We start from the raw sequence: 15,233 nt of genomic DNA, 5'->3' as shown, positions 1-15,233 counted from the left end.
CGCGGGATGCAGCATCACCCCAGACAACAAGAGGACCTACATTTTTTTTCTACATTAACGTCTTCATTCACAGCAGGGCAATCATAGATTATGTAACTGTGAAACAATGCAAATTTCTCACTAATTTACTCGAGGTTCTCATGAAGGGGGAGACTTTTTTCCTCCTCAAATTGTTTCCTCTAGGTCAAGTTGCAGTCATAAGAAACAAAAGTTTGACAACTTTTGTTGTAAACTTTGCAATTTTGTATGCAATTTTATGGATGTGTTACTTTATCCCTCTCCCAGTCAAATGAAACACATCCTATCATTTGTATTATAACAGTTTCAAATGGGACAAAACTCTTACTTTAAACTCTCCTGGCCTGGTAGTAAATTTATTCTTAAAACTTAAAAATGTCTGCCCTTGATAAAGTCAGTTCTGTTTTCTGTCATTTTAAATTTGGTTTAGGTGGTTTCTGTTAACTCTTGCACTTAATCTTCCTCTCAGTCACTTTGATTGCAATGTGATAAAAAGTGGTCTTATAAATATTGTGAACAAGAACACAGCCATGTCTTACACATGTTACCATTAAGGTTCATGCATGGTTATTCCGCTACATTAAGTATGAAACATTTACTTATTTTTTTTGGTGCCTATTTTTCATATTGTGCAAATTTTAAACTGTCTGATTCTGAAGAAGTATTTGATTATATCATTTTTAACCCAGAATATCTTGAATACTTACACCAGTTTAAGAAATTTGGTTACCAGAGCTATTCATAGACACATTAAAGTGAAAGCAAAAATCACATTTAGAGTGCATTAAAAAACAGGTGAAAGGAAGAAAATTACCTATCAAGAAGAAGATATTTGTATGAAGAAAAAAAGTTAAAATATATTATATAACTTATTTTTTAATCAAATAACATCAGTTTTTTTTTCTTTACTAAATCTCTCAAATTCGCGCCTGCCACAACGAGAGGGACTAGTTTGTCTTGAGGAGTCGCGGAGGGTTACGCTCCAAACTGTGGCGACTGCTGTCGAACGTGACGTCACAGAGCTGGCGGCAGCATGTCTGAGTGAGGCGGGCGCGAGCTGCACGTGAATAAATCTGGGAAAACAGCGCGTGAAGGTAGAAAAGAAAAGCGTGGACGGAACGGGTGGGGGTAATCTGTCGTTGTTGATGAAGATGATGATGATGATGATGATGATGATGATGATGATGATGATGATGATGATGACTATGATGATGAGAGGAGAGAGGAGACAGTAGAAATATTTCCTAAACTTTTAACTAGAGGATTCCCTCTTACACACAAACACTAACGCATACACCCACGCGCGCGCGCGGCCGCTGTAAACTCATTCATTGGACCGCAGATTTACTGTCCCATTACAAAGAGGAACCCACTGAGTTTATACAGACACTGTCGGGCGTTGAGGAATTTTATCTTCCAACAACTTCGTAATAAACCTGTAGCACCCTAATTAGGTTAATTTGACCTTTATGGCGTGCAAACGTCTCGGTTTGAGCGTTTATACTAAAGCGAATCCAGTTGAATAAACAGTTTTGAACCTAAACTGGATCTTTGCAGAAGAACCTGCCGCAGTTGTTACAGCCCGTTCTGACATCTGGAGATGCAACTACTGAATATCGCGTTAATCTCAAAGTTAACCATTCAAAAGGAAGTTTGATGTGCTGTTGCAACATTTTTATAGGTAGCATAATAGTTGTAGGGAATATTTTAAGGCCCCATTTCTATGACAATGCCAGGACAATAAGATGGAGATGTTTTGTTGCGTTTTGGTCTCTCGTTTACACGGTAGTAGCATTTGACAACAGGCTCCAAAGTGGAAGCTTTGCAAAACGTGATGGTAATCATGTCTCTGTAAAAGTAAACAGAAAACATTTGGAAATGATGACGTCAGTCACGGCATCTTATTCAGTTACCCCGGAGAAGTTTGATTTTCAATATGGCGACGCCCAAGTAGTCATTATTCTCAGTACCTCTTATGTACATTGTTATACATAAGTGGAAACTTTTGTCGTTTCCACATGCAAACTCCAATTTTATTTAATTTGTACAGTTAAGAGTTGCTACATGTAACAACAGCTCTTACATGTGTGTCTTGGAAAATAAACACGGTTTTGCTTACTATTGTTGATGCGAGTAGCGGCCATATTGAAACTCACCAGGGTGGCAGTTGATTTGTCAAATAGATAAGTTGGAATTTCTGAGTTATGACTACAAATAATTCTTTAATATTGATGAGAAAGTACTATTTTCCTAGGCAGATTATTTTACTTATAACATGGGAAAAATGTCTTGTTATATGTCTGCCAATATATACTAGTACTTTTTCATCAGTATTAAGGAATTATTGACTTAAAACAAGCTCCTTTTTCTTGCTGAAAAGTTACCTGTAAGTGAGTTTTATCTTATTTCAAGTGTTTTAAGATATTTGCACAAGAAACTTGACAAAAAGTACTTGGTAAGATTTTGTGTTTTTGCAGTACATAAGCCAAGGGTTACGCTTGCGAGCGTTCTGCATTGTTTCCAACACTATTTGTGTTTTCATTTGCTCAACGACTGTTTTCTCTCCTGTATAAACCAAATTCTTTTCAGATACGCAACAGAACTCATTTTTGGTATACCACATGTAGACATGGCATAAGATCCAAGACAAACCATTGCTCATTATGTGCAACAACATAATACAAATCTTAAGTGTATTTTCACCTAGAAATATCATTTTAATCTTGCGTAGATGAAAAAAATCTAAAATGATTGCATGTGATCATTCCAAGGTTGAAAAACAATGCCAGACAAACTGGAATGCTGTTACAAAAACACAGAAAATATTAATAAATTATATTTACTGTACTTATTAGAAAAGCTGTTACTTCCAGTGCCCAATCAGTCATTCTGCAGTGTTTTATCATAGAAAACTGGAAGAAAGAGAATGCTGCTGCTGCTTCTCTTCTACTGCTGCTTAAAAGATTTGCTGACAAATTAGATTTTGTGGTAAAAGAGTGTCAGACATCTGTTTTTTCATTGAGCATAATGCTGGCACAAGGCAAACATTTGCATCTTTAAACCGTCTAACATGAAAGAAATTACATTTCAGGTAATATATGCTGTGCACAACTTGAGATTATGGGAAAAATTTATTAAATTTGCTGGTTTACTATGCTCATCTACTTAGGGTATCAGAGGGAAAAAAATTCCAAAGTGTTCGTCCCTTAAACGAGTTTTTCAGGTTTATTGTTTACATAAATATTTATAAATATTCTGATAGATTTTGCTCAGACAGCAGTCTTCTGTGGACTAAAGGTCGATCCTTATTGTTGAGCCATCACACAGAAGGACACCAACCACTGACAGAGGCTAACAAGGACAGACAGAGGGACTGGCTTCTTGCTGTCTTTACGCTCCCTTTCAGTGAATTTTAATGTGTAAATTAACCACAGTGACCTGAAGCTGCAGATATTAGTACTCTATGAAGCTAATCTAGACTGGAACAGATAGGGTCTTTAATGACAGGATTTTTATTATTGTAAATATTTTCAGATTAAGTTAAAATATTAAAACACACACACATATTACATTTTTCTGTCTTCACAGGAACTTTGCATTGACTTCCATTCATTATTATCTGTGGACATAAAGAGGAACAATCTAAAGTCAGAACACGACTTCTATTATTGCAGCTGTAAACTAGAGATCAGGCCTAAAATCTGGATGTAGTGATGGACTCAGACCTCAACCTTCAGAATCACATAAAGAGCAGAAGAAGGTGCATCTGTTTGTGTCACTGTGTTTATCTGGCACCTTCTTACCAAGATGCATGCACTAGTTTCTGGTATCCTAGTACCCTTGATATAAAACAAAACTAAATAAATGCAAATTATTTTCATGTTTGGCATTTTGTACATCTGCTATTTGTTTGAAGAATTCACCCAGCAGTACTAATTTACAAGTAACTTTACGACAAGATGTAGGAGTTTGTTTCAAGTCAATAAATCCTTAATGTTGATGGAAATGTACTTGTTCAACTGGCAGCAGATTAGTTCACTTATAATGTTAAAAATATTTTGTCTTGCTGGAAAGTTTCTATTTGCACTAGGAACTACACAAAGACTGTAAGACTTTGTGTTTTGCAGAGGTTGACTTACTAAGAGGTTGAAAGGATATTTTGCTGTTGGGCTGTGGAAGACAGAAATCACAATGAAACATTTGATTACAACAGGCAGATTTCCTTATGTAAACACAAACCTGTTGCTTTTAAAACAGCCATCTACTTCCCTGCTTTGACCCAAAACAGGCCAAACTCCACAACCCCATAATGCTAACTATGAAGAGTGCAGATGGGACATCAGCGTTATGGTAGTAAGCTCTGTTAGGTCAGGGTTCACACAGAGATGGAGCCATTTAGAAACCTTGGAGAGCTGCCTGTCTCTGACCACCCGGAGGAAGAGTGGACCGATTACAACACTGGACTTCCATAAACTGGCACTAGATCCAAACGCTTTACGATGACTGACACACAAGCGGAGCCGCCACTCCTTCGGGCATGCTACTCATTTTGTCATACGAGGGCTGTTTGGCAGTGACGCAAAATTTTTTGCAGCATTGCAAAGCATGACAGTAGTGGATCGAGCCAGCTCTCATTTCAAACGGGTAACTCATTTGGCTCCCGCTTTGCGAGTCCTTCTAGAAATATTGAGGGTGGTAATATTTGAATGCTGTCTCCAGGGGATCTTGGTGTACCTCTTCCAGCGTTTGCTGCACAGAGACAGCGAATGCACCAATCAGAGGGTGTTATCAGTAGTTATTCATGCTAAACGGATTAACAGTAAGCTGAGCTCTGGAAGGGGTGCAATAACATTGTGTTATAATATTTTTCAAATTGCTGTATGTATAGTCTTTGTTTTAGCTCTTTATATGTATTTTAGGTGTATTTATTGCTTGTTTAAGCATCTGTTACTACGCATAAAACACCCTTGAATCCATGACAAATTTACCCTAGGGAACAATACATTTGATTCTATTATATTCCAACAATTTCTTTCATTTTGTGGTGAAAGTATAGAGAAATGAGGTACTCATGCACAATAAAGTATTCATACCCTATAAACATTTCATCTTTTGTCCTGTTACCAAAAAAAGCATTTCAATGGGATTTCATGCAATGGAATAACAGAACATTCAGCCCCTGTTATTCTGATGGAAGAAGGGGCACACTAAGGGTGCATTCACACCAGCCCTGTTTAGTCCGTTTTAATCAAACTCTGGTTTTATTAAAGTCCAGTTTGTTTGGGGAGGTGTGAATGCAGAATTGAACTCTGATACAGACCAAAAAATAAAACTCTGGTCAGCCAACAAACCTGGGTCTCGGTTTGATTTAAGTGAACTCTGGTGCGGTTTGAATGCATAGGCAGAGTCAAGGGGCCAAGTACAAAGGTGTGCCACAATTTTTAAATTTTTATTTGTAAAAACATTGAAACCGTGTATCCTTGTCATCCTTCTCCACAATTATGAAGCATTTTATGTTGCTCAATCACAAAAAAATCCCAAAAATACATATATTAGCATCTGTGTTTGTAACATAAAAAGGTAAAGAAGTCACTGTTGTCATTTGCAGTTTTGATCCCTATCCCTCAAAAAAATCTCTTTCTCTTCTTAGCATGTGTAAACTGAAATTGTGCCTTGCTCCCCAGATCAACCAAACTTTGAGTGGCAGGAGGCCTGCGATGGTTTACTGAGCTGAAGAGCCAGAGCCCGACAGCAGCTGTCACAGTCACTTGCTAGTAAGGACAATTAACCCTCGATAGCACAGTTGTTGCAGCTCATTTTGCACACAGAAAGGGTGACATGTTAGACTTCATCCAACTGCCTCTACACCTGTTGCTGGTCACCTGTCTCCTGCTCACTACTATCCGTCTGTAACGTCAGATGTTTGTGATAAAACTGGTTAAATTGTTACTGTAATTTCTACAAAAACATACTAAGGTTTACATGTTTTGACTCTTGAATTGCATCTCAACCTCATGTCTTTGGTGGGGAAAATCAATCATTGAAAGGTTTTTCAAGTTCTTCCTATTTATTTATTGTATGTCCGCAACATAAACACAATATCCACTGAGAAAATAAATGCACAGAAAAACAATCCATATATACAACTGGAACCAGAAGATCACACAGACTGAATAAAAAGACATAGATCCACTTTAGCTTCCTAAAACTACAGAGCAAAAATTAAAAAATGAGTGTCTTTGTCTCTGTGTTCATTTGCAAACAGCAATCTGTGTTTTTATGTTTCTTTAGAAGTAATTGCTTCATCCTCGCTGAATGGCCAGAACAAAAACAAAAAACTCAGGAGGTTAAAGCTGAAGTGTAAATAGTTCTTCCAAATGTCAAATGACCCCCAATCATACTGATAAATGAGTTACAATTAAGCTAAAGACAACAAAGTCAGTGTTTTGAAGTGGCCATTGATAACTTGACTGCAGAGCTGAAAATGTATGTGAAAGCAAGATGGCAGACAAACCTGACTTATCAACACCAGTTCTTTTAGAAGGAATGGCCCAAACCTCCAGCAAGCTAATGTGAGAAACTTATAGAAGGATACACAAAATGTTTGAGCCAAGTTGAACTCAAGAAGAAGAAGGGTCTCATGGTTTGAAACTCCATGTTTAATGCTGACCTGAAATCACTCTAAAGTGCTCATAGAAACCAAACAGCTCTGTTATTCTATTATTTCAGGGCCACAAAAACTGCTCTCAATTTGAGAGCTGCAGGAAACACTTCAGAGTCAAGAGATATTTGCTATTTTACTGTTGAACTACAGACTTCAAGTACAATCAATACTGGGAAACTTTATGAAAAAGATGAAAGAAAAAGGCAGAAATCAAGCAATGACCAAAACATGTTTTACCAACTCAATATGCTTTTTTAGACTAAGATTTTCTCATCTTCTTAGACTTTAAATGTTTCCATATAAAGCATAAAAAAATATCTTGCGCTTTTTATATCCTGCATCAGGTCAGCAAGGTCATCAAGCAGATGTTCCCCTGCTGACACTCAGTCTGATGTCATATCTCCAGAGAGGTGGAGGTCTGTACATCTGGAGCAGCCGGGGCTCTGTAAGCGATAGCCATCATGACATCACCTCTTCCTGGTTTAGCCAAGCAGCGAGGGGCAAAAATAAACCGCTTCTCAAACAATGCTGATGACTGATTGTGCACGGGAAAAATGATTACACCAACGGATCAAACTACGAGGACATGAGGAGTCAGGGAGCAGGGAAGGGACTTTTTCTAAATGAGTCCAATGTCAAATGGATAAAAAGCAGCAGTGTATTTTAGATTATTTTACAATCAGCATTAATTTAGTTATATTTTCATCTTTAATGCCAGAACCAAAGCTTAGTTTCAAAAGTATTTTTATGTACAGGTATGTAAAAATCTGATAAAATGAGAAGATTAATATGTAGATATTAGCATACACGTTGATTTGAGGCATTTATTTATCCATTGGAATAAATATTTTTCCAAAGTGGAATTATTATACTGTGTACAACTGTAATGTTTCCCTTTTATGGATATTTTATAATCCATAAGTGGTCAAAATTATTAATACAGACTTAAATAAATAAATAAACCACCACTAATATTTGGGAAACTGTTCCTTAGCAAAGTAACATCTAACCCTAACACTTTTTTTCCATTAAAAAGCAAACAGTGAAAATATTAATTTGTATATGTCTACACATTTGATGAATACTTCTTAAAGGTAAAGGTAAATAATACTGAACATCTTTTTACATTGATAAGATTTCATTTGTTTTTCCTTTTATTTGTTTCTTATTAAATCAATTCTTCTTCTTCTTCTCTTTCTTCTTCTTCTTATTATTATTTAGGTTTTTTTTAAGCTAACTTAGAAATATTTACAAGGTATTTTGCCATATTAACGCTTCTGTATGACGGTAAATATGACTGTTATTCGCTGTGTTGATCATGGACCATAATTAGACATCTCCAAAGTTGAGGCAGCAGTATAGCAGAAGTAAGAAATACTGCCACCTGCAGGTTGGTGTAGGTATCACTATAACCCAATGTTTTTCACATTTTTTTTTTTTTGCATAAAATTTATAATAAACTCACAATTATGTATTGTGGCGAAACATTGCAGGGACGTGTTGATTTTCCACAAATTTCTGTGAAAAACTGTAGTGACTGATGTAATTCGGCAATATACAGATAAAAACTGCTTTGATTTGACTGATAAAATATTCAAGCTCACTCTGTTTATGTTCCCCTCTGGAGTTTAAACATCCAGATGGAGTTTGATACATGTGCTTTGTAGCTTTTAAACGGTGGTGTTCAATACTTTACTTGTTAGGTTTATTTTAAAAAATCATGTTATACATATTTCATATTTCAGCTTATACAATATTTCAGAGCGGCAACATTATCTGTAAATGACGTGGTTGAACTGTTGACATCAGAATGTTACTGGAAGGTCAAACTGTTTGAATGAACGAGACCGGATCCGGAATACACACATGGGAATTCGTGCCTCAGAAACTGTACCCAGAGGGTGAGAAATGATGTCACCAGGTTTCAACTGTGGCTGTCATGTAACCAGCACATAATGGGGGCAGGACAGGCTGTTATTGGTTTTACTGGGACTGGAACATAACTCGACTTTTATGGAACAAAACCACTTAACTTTTTAGTATTATCAATGCTTCATCTATTGGTTCTACATATAATTCCTACAGTCAGGGCCGGCCCAAGCCTCCATGGGGCCCTAAGCGAAATTTCTGGGCGGCAATTTTCTTAATTTTGGGGGATTGTGATCTGCTGTTACTTACAGCGAAGCTGATCTTATCCCCTAATCTTATCTTTGCCAGCAAAGGTTTTGAAATGAGCCTCTGTCTTCTTCTGCTCTGCAGTGAGAAGAGTGACTGACAGACCGACCCACCAGGTCATGTCTGCATGTTTGCAGTTAACAATATTCACCCCACTGTTGCCAACTCACTGACATTTTGCTATATTTAGCGACATTTCAGACAAAAAAAAAATAATAAATTCATATAAAGTAAAATCAAAATCAACATGTCAGGGTTTTTAAAGATCGGTAACCAGGGATCAGCCAGACACAGCCCAACTTAAGATGGAATACATACACACATATTCATGACATTCTTTGATTAAAAAATTTCTCTCAAGAGTTACTTCAATACCTAAAACTGTAATTTATACCAGGTGAGTCTTTCTCCCCTGAGAATGTGGATCGACTGATTCAGAGCCTTCAAATGATTTTAGCAGAAGTTTCACATAACTTAGTTGAGGTAAAAATAAAGTTTGTTTTAGCCACAAAATGATTATACTCAGCAGCAAACAACATATCTCCAACCACAGCATAGAACAGCTATGTAGCGTGATATAAAAACATTTTGCTCGAGAAGTTTTAGTTATTGTTATCAAACGTTATTAAGCACGGCGTTTTGAAGCCAAAAATACGTTAGAAATATGCAGAGTCAACTATGAGAAAAAAGTCTTTCAAAGTTTAAACTCAAGTTTCACACAAACACAAAGACCCTAGCATGAATGTTTGGCTGTTGAACTGGACCGTTCAAGCTAAATTTCTATTAGCAGCTTTACAAATCTTTTACATTGCATTATCAAGGGACATTAAAACAAACCTTTATTTTGGCATTTTTTTATTCTTCCTCTTTCTTTTCTCCCTCCCTGAAGGACAAGTCCTATTTTGAGACACTGTTTTGTTTATTTATCTTCTGACCGGAGCTTTGGACGTTTGGATGCGCTCTGCACATTGTACGGCAGCTCGTTACCGGCGAAGCGTGCAGTACCTACCGCGACCATCAGGGGGCCCCAAGAACAATTTATTTGTTTTCTTTTTATCAGTAAAATAACAATTTCTACATACATTATCAAATATATATTATTGTAAAAATGCATCAGTTCATAGTGAAATTGTGCGTTTTTGATATTATACAGACACAGAAATTATTATATATAAAAAAATCAGCTCCACTGAGGGGGCCCCTTAGTGGCTCGGGGGCCCTAAGCGGCTGCTTAGTTTGCTTGTGCCTTGGGCCGGCTCTGCCTACAATTATATGGTGCAAAAATAAAAATCAACAAGCATTATGTTTCATAGAAACACATGAGAACTTTTAACTCAGTTCACATTTTACACAACAGTGAGAAAGCTAAACCTTTTAAACAGACTTTAGCAGAAATTTATATTTCAAAATATAAACTGTTTGCCAAAATGCTTCCAACCAAGACAATGATTTGTCAGTCATTTCAAAAAATGTTGGTCAATTATATAAATTCACACAATGCAGTGCATTAACTCTACTTAAAAAAACAAAAACAAACAAAAAAAAACAACTATATATACATATAAAGACATATTCAATCCATTTTAATGAAGTTTATACATCCATCCATCGCGTGCCCACACGGAAAGACTGATCAATCTTTAGCACCCCCTACTGGTTGACTGTGAGACACACTTTTGTGATTTAAAAAGAAAAAACAAAAAACTCCACTTCAAATATATTTGTACCCCCGGGGAAGGTTTGTAATAAGCTTTAAAATAACAGTTATATTTTACGGCAACAGAATAACCTTTCTTTGGAAAATTTAGGAAAAAAAAACTTACATTAATCCAATTTAATTGGTGTAATCAAAAAAATCACTTTACTTTTCTCAGTCGCTTTAGTGCATTTCTTTACGTTTGCAAAAGTGCATTTATTAACAATTTGTACAAACAGCAAAGCCCCATAGATTACCTGAAACTTATCCATCAAAGTCAAATTTGTGGAGTGCACATCTATTAGCGGTCCTGTCAACAGGATCTCAGCTGCTCCTCCACAGTTCTACTATGATTAATGCTCTTCTTGCTCAGTTTCTCAGTTATGATGGAAGCATGTTGTGGTGGGTTTTCAGCTTCTTTTAATTTTCTTATGGATTGAGAAGAGCTCCTCCGAAAGACTTGGCGTTTAGTTTTCTGCTTTAAAATTATTCACATTGTTCACTAATGTTGTCTAACAAACACCACTTCTAAACTATGTACTTGATTGTGTCGGTTATTCATGTAAAATCTCTAAAATGCACGTGCACTAAAAAAACAAAATCTTTCCAAATATATTTGGTCTAGTTTCTAGTGCAAATATCTTAGTACACTTGAAATAAGACAAAACTAACTTATCAGTAATTTACAGAAGGAGCTTGGAGCTTGTTTTAAGTCAATAATTTCTTAATATTAAGTTTTAAAAAAGTGTTGTTTTTTTTTCATTGGAAATTATTTCACTTTTGACATGGGGAACATGTTTTGCTATAAGTGAAATAGTTTGCCAATGCAACAAATACTTTTTAAACCCAATATAAAGGAACAAACTCCTTCTTTGTGTCTTGCTGTAAAGTTACTTGTAAGTTAGTTTTGTATTATTTCAAGTATACTAAGATATTTGCAATTGAAACCGGATCAAAATTACTTTGGAACATTTTGTGTTATTGCAGTGTGGCTGTTATGTGGCAAAATGTGCAACAATTTAAGGGATATAAATACTGCAAGACATAAATTATCCAGACTGAATGTCCAGCAATAATCACAGAGAGTTACACATCCCAGTAATATTACATCTGTGTAGTATTTTCTGGGTGATATTACTTTGCTTTATGTGAGTGCAGAGTTTCTGCTCCTCCATGAGATGTCAGTGTTGCACAAGCAAAAGCCGCCATGCTCCAGGAAGCTGAATCAATTGGGGCTCTGGGAAGTTTTTGGCAGCACCTGCCTCACAGATAAACATTTGGTGAATTTGGAAGAAAAACTCCAACCATAAGTCAGGCTTCAAGAAACATTCCACGTTAAATTATTTGAAGGTTCAATCAAAACAGACCACGTTTTTCTGTTTGAGACCCGTTTTCAAACTGAAATGTAGGGCCGGTAATTCATGGATCTAGCGCTGAAGCCAGTGTTGATATGTGAGCTGCCAAAATGGACAAAGAAAAGCCTAAAGTAAAACAATATTTCAACCGATAGTTTATAAGATCTCAGTGATGGGAGAGGGTGCCAGCAGGGGCTGCGGCCTGGTCGGGTTGAGGCCAGGTTTTGTGGTTTGTTGGTTCCTCTTTGAGTTTAGCTTAAGTGGACATTGAGGTCAGGCTTGGCCTTGTTTGTGTGAGTTTGGGAATATAACGAGAAACTGATACACTTCCTTAGCAGCACGTCGAACCTAAAAGGTGGAAATTGGAATAAGTGAACAGAGTAAATACTGAATATTGCTTTTGTCTTACATCTCCAGCTGGATGTCAAAATGGATCTCCAAAGTTATAATTTAAACACTGCAGTACTCAAACAATTTCCTTTAGACAGAACACAGACTTTTCATTTCTCAGCTGGAAATCTGTGTCCAGCGGGCAGAGCCGTTAACGGGGGGAGGCAATGCACAGCCTGCGTCTGGTGTTTCTGTGAGATCACTGACGGCTGTCGGGGAAAAAAGGCCGAACCCTCTCGGATGTCTGTTTGGCTGCCAACTTGTTCTCCTTTAACTGTCCCAGACATCTGATGAGCAGCAGAGAAACAGGGGGAAGAAAAACAGACATCTGGAAGAATGCATCCCCAGAGTGACAGCTGTTTGCAGTCATCCAGCATGGTTCTTATTAAACTTGTGCCTATTTCCTCATAGAAAGCTGCTTTCACTCATGTAGTGCTGTGCATGAGATACCTGTATTTTGTTTTGCACTTTGGCAACTATTTCTCCCATTTTGGCTCGGTTCTTGTTCTCAACCTCCAAAAAACAAGTTAAAGGAGACCCGTTTTTCTTCCTTGAACAGGTTATGATAGGTCTATGGGCTATACAAAACATGTTCATCACATTTTTTTGCAAAAAAATAAAAATCATTCAATGAGATTTAAGTCGGATCAATTCTGCCTATTTTGAACTCCTGTATATGTTTAAAAAGCAGAAGTGGGGCCTCCTGCACAAGCAACAAGAATGCAGCAAGTGGTTTCTGGATATTAAGTCAATAGCAAAACACTTGTCTTTTCCAGCAGCCATTGTACAGCGGATACAGCGGTAAAACCAGCTAACCAAATGTGCTGGAACTCTGCTTGGATTGTTAGGTGACGGACTGAGCTCCACTATGGTTGCTAGGTAACGAGGCTGTGCTTTGCTATGGTTGGTGAGGGACAGTGCCTGGCAGCAGATAAACACTTTTATCTGGAATAGTAAGTTGTTTCTAAATCATTAGCACATTTAGCAACATGTAAACAAGCTTGATTGACAGCGCTTTGATCCTCCTCATGATTTTTGACTGGGAGAAGGTGGAGGAGCTTGAACTTTTCATACATAATCTGTCTCATATTATAAACTTATAACATAGTGACAGCATTAAAAAATATGTAAATATATATATATATATATATATATATATATATATATATATATATATATATTTCAAATAAAAGTTACAAACTGCAGCTTTTAATGCAATAAAATCTTTTATTTTTTTAAATCCAGGACAGCACATGACTTCAGTTCCCTGATGCTGTAAGAGGGAACAAGCTGTAAACAGACTTAGTCATCGTTTAGCCCTGACTGCTGTGAGTACCAGCTTCCAGGAGGAACAAACCTTTGGTCCCAACCACTTCCCCTCAACTTCTCTTGAGTGGGCATTCCAAAAAAGATTAGCTGCAAATCTTTCCTGTTCGACTGTGGATAATCCCTCAAACACTGCCGCACTTCTCTGATACCAAGACTGAATCGGGCACAGGTCGGGTCGCTGCTTTTATCTTGTAATGTGGCTGTTCAAGGCCTTGTACGTTCCTCTCTGAGACAATAGAAAAAAAAATCAAAGAAAAGGGAATAGAAAGATTAAAATTGTAATTTGATGGATTGGCTGAAGCTCTTTCATATGAAATAAACAATGGAGTGCAAGAAGTTTGGCTACAACCTCACTAAAATCATCAGAAGAAATTTAATCAAAATTCTTAAAGGATGCTTATCAAAAACAAAAACCAAACAAAAGTCATGAAAGAAGAAACCGCTACCATTGTACGACTTTAATTTTTCTTTCCACAGTCTCCACATGCATGCTGATTGTGGGGATTCTTGTAAAATTAACAACTCATTGCAATCAACAGTAACCAAACATTTGTTTAAGGAGTAATAGAAATCATTTTCTCGACACACTTGCCTGGTTTTCTTTCTTTAGAGAAAGGTTTTCCTAACAGATAACAGGATCGAAAGGGAATGTATGAAATTTTATCTGAATCTGTCATTGTTTTGGAACTTAATTTACATATTTCTGACTACAACTTGGATTTGTTTGTCTTGAAACAACAATTTCTGTCTTTTAAATAAACTGAATGGAAATCAATGGCATTTATTCAGAGAAAGTAAAAGAATAAAATCTGGAATCTAATAATAAACTCACGCAGGTTTATTTGTGTCACTAAGGCTCCAATTCAAAGTGAATACTTGCTAATCATAAGAAGCTGTGGCAGCTGGCTGATTGATAGGAAGCTTGAAACCAGCAGGACATCCATCTGTTGAAATACTGAAAAAGAGTTCAAGGTAAATTAACAAAAAGTGTGACAAAATGGAAATTTGAAGCAAATCTCATTAAATCAGGAAGGTTGTAAAAATGCATCTTACCACTGAGCAAAGAGCATTTTAAAATTTGTGCTGGGAAAAATAAGCATGACCAAAAGCATGACCTGCAAACAGTCCAAATCTCAATCGTCTCCAAAGCTCTTGATGAAACTGGAAAGAAAAGAGATGCACATTGAGCAGAGCCGGCCTGTGGTATGAGCAAACTTTGCATCTTTTGACTTGGGTGCCCTCAGTCAGTGTTTCCCAATTCCAGTCCTCGGGGCCCCCCTGCCTGCATGTTTTAGATGTGCCTCTATACCAGAACAGCTGATTCAAATGATTGCCTGCAGCCACCAAGTACTGCAGGAGCCTGTTAATCACCCAAAGATTCAAATCCAGGTGTGTGGCAGAAGGGAAACACCTAAAACATGCAGGCAGGGGGCCCCGAGGACTGGAATTGGGAAACACTGCTCTAAGAGAATCTGAATTTACTTTAAAACAATTCTCCAAGCTTTAAGCATCTCACAGAGATTATAAGCTAAAATGTTCACTTATGACCAGGACTGTTTCATCAATATTCACAAACTACTGACTTAATACAAGCTCCTATATTGTG

The 15,233-nt window shown here is 37.0% G+C and overlaps 1 long non-coding RNA gene across 1 annotated transcript; it reads right to left on the bottom strand.

The window, feature by feature from the left end:
• Positions 1-13,528: 13,528 nt before the first annotated feature.
• On the bottom strand, positions 13,529-14,900 carry LOC122829535. The gene is made up of 3 exons (XR_006370389.1): positions 14,681-14,900; positions 14,460-14,582; positions 13,529-13,853 (listed from the first exon to the last, which is right to left on the bottom strand). It is a non-coding gene; the product is annotated as an uncharacterized LOC122829535 (long non-coding RNA).
• Between the last annotated feature and the right edge of the window lie 333 nt (positions 14,901-15,233).

Source organism: Gambusia affinis, linkage group LG04, assembly GCF_019740435.1.
Source record: "Gambusia affinis linkage group LG04, SWU_Gaff_1.0, whole genome shotgun sequence".
Taxonomy (NCBI): Eukaryota; Metazoa; Chordata; class Actinopteri; order Cyprinodontiformes; family Poeciliidae; genus Gambusia; species Gambusia affinis.
Note: the sequence above shows the minus strand (reverse complement) of the source record. Positions and strands in the feature narration are given on the sequence as shown.